The 2,500-nt window shown below is 42.4% G+C and overlaps 1 pseudogene; it reads left to right on the top strand.

Annotated features, from left to right (window-relative positions):
• On the top strand, window positions 1–950 carry LOC148052625 (olfactory receptor 6B1-like; annotated as a pseudogene).
• The last annotated feature ends 1,550 nt before the right edge of the window (window positions 951–2,500 follow it).

The raw sequence follows: 2,500 nt of genomic DNA, 5'->3' as shown, positions 1-2,500 counted from the left end.
ATGGCAAACGGGGGCTGTAGAAATAAAACAGTCATCACAACATTTCTGCTCCTGGAATTTGGGAATATCCCTGAAATGCAATCTTTTCTCTTCCTCCTTTTCTTGGTGATCTACATTGTGACTGTGATTGGCAACATCCTCATTTTTGTTTTGGTGGTGGCTGATCGGCGCCTCCACAAACCCCTGTACTTCTTCCTGGGCAACTTGTCCTGCCTGGAGACCTGCTACAGCTCTACCATCCTGCCCAGGATGTTGTCCAGCTTTCTGACTGGGGACAAGAGCACGTCTATCGGCAGCTGCATCACACAATTTTATTTCTTTGGTTCCCTAGCAGTCCCTGAAAGTTTTCGCTTATCGGCGATGTCCTATGATCGGTATTTAGCAGTATGCAAACCCTTTCGCTACAGAGCTGTCATGAATAGCAGATCCTGTCTGCAGCTTGTAGCTTGGTCTTGGGTGCATGGTTTCCTTGTTATGGCCATAAGCTGCTTCCTGATTTCACAACATTCCTTCTGTGGTCCCAAGTTTATTGACCATTTCTTTTGTGATTTCACTCCAGTGATAAAACTCTTCCTGCTGTGACACCAGCCTGACTGAAACGTTGGTGTTTATCCTCTCATCAGTGTGCGCAGTACCCCCTTTCCTACTAACCCTGGTGTCCTATATGTGTATCATCACCACTGTCCTGAGAATGACTTCCACCACTGGGATGCAAAAGGCTTTTTCCACTTGCTTTTCCCACCTCATTGTTATTACAGTCTTTTATGGAAGCTTAATAATTGTTCGTGTCCTGCCAAAAACGAAGACTCTTAAGAGCACTGAATAAAGTCTCCTCAGTTTTCTACACTGTTGTGCCTCCACTGCTCAACCCCCTCACCTACAGTCTGAGAAACAGAGAGGTGAAGGACGCTCTGAGTAAAGCGGTCAAGAAATGTGAATATTTCCTGAAGGTTAGAAAGTGTTAACCATTTTCTTCCCCTAGAAGACAATGACAGAAAATAACTTAGGATATTTGAGGGAAGATTCTCCTCATGTCATTTTTAGCCCTCAGAGCCTGTGCTACTTACCCTAGACTTTTCACTGTCAAATTAGCTAATCTGACCTGCCTTAACTGCCCAAGTGAGGATGAGACAGTTTTCTCTGGAAAAGGGTCATCTCTCTTTACCAATGGTATGAGTTGCCTGGGTGACTAGTTCAGCTTTCAATGTCTAACTTGTGATACTAACTCAAATCAGCTGATTCCAATCCCACTCCTCTGAAGAGCGTCCCATTTCACTTCAAGAGAATTGTTGAGGGCAGTTGATTCTTAGATGAATAATTTACATTTTAAGAGATGCTTTTCAGATTTTTTAGGCAGCTAAAGGTAGGTCAGAGGAAGGGATCTGCTGCAGAGGGAGCAATTTAATCTTTGCTTTAGAGTAACTATACCAGGAGGATTGTAATTGTCGCAGTGCATGTGAACGCTACACGGTTGGTTGCATAGCTGTAAGTTTGCGTATTTAAAAAAACATTAAATGACACACTCAATTACTTATATGTTATAAACTCTTAGTTATATGTTATCAATTCTTAGTTACTTCTATGTTTTTAGACATTTCATATTCATATTTATTTGTAATTGTCATCTCAGCTGTTTTCAGCCATTATGTGAACTCCCTTCATAAGTTTTCTCTTCTGGACTCAACACTGATGGCAAATGTAAACACGAGTTCTACAGAGACGCAGGTGAACCGCAACCATGGAGTCAGTTCTTTGTGAATACCTTGGGATGCAAAGATGGCTGAAGGAAGAGAACTGTCTTAAACCTTTTCCCTCCGAAAGACACCCATACCTTTTCATGTCAGTAACTACAAATGCTTTTCAGCACTTAGCCTGAGATTTTAACATTCCTCTAACATTTTGTGTCTATGGTTTAGATGCCTAAGCCACAGCTTGTCACCCTACAAGTCGTTAAGAATCTATGGAGAGAAATTTACACAAACTCGTGATTTCTTTGACCTTTCTTGGCAGTTCATTGCAGGATGGGCTGACTCGGCCTTTCTAAGATCACTATTTAAAGAAATTTGCTGCAGCAGTTTTCTTTAGATGTTTAAGGAGGATGAATCGCCAGGGCAACTCCCCTCATCTATTTCATGATGCACGGAAAAATACGACCGTAGGATTCCATAAAGTTCCTTGGGGAAGTCAGTCTTTCCATGTAACAGGACCTCTGCTGATTCCTCAAAGCTGACATTTGCAAAGGCGTCAAAATTTCCACTTTGCCACAACATGTGCTTGGAATTGGTATTTAAACCCCATAAGGCTTAGGGTAGTGTTCTTCTTGAAGCTTTTTTTAGCTGGGGGCTAGGATTCATCTGAGCAAACTAGGCGCCTCCAATACAGCCTGCACTGAAGCTAGTAACCCTGAGATTCCCCTTTGAGCTGGTGAGGAGAAAGACATGTTTCATATGGCTCAGCTGACCTCTTTTAGACATTGAAGGAGCTGTCCACAAGCATAACC

Source organism: Nipponia nippon, unplaced genomic scaffold (assembly GCF_047370975.1).
Source record: "Nipponia nippon isolate SJK-2023a ecotype South Korea unplaced genomic scaffold, ASM4737097v1 scaffold_45, whole genome shotgun sequence".
Lineage (NCBI taxonomy): Eukaryota > Metazoa > Chordata > Aves > Pelecaniformes > Threskiornithidae > Nipponia > Nipponia nippon.
The sequence above is the reverse complement of the archived record's forward strand: the minus strand, read 5'-3'. Positions and strand labels throughout refer to the sequence as shown.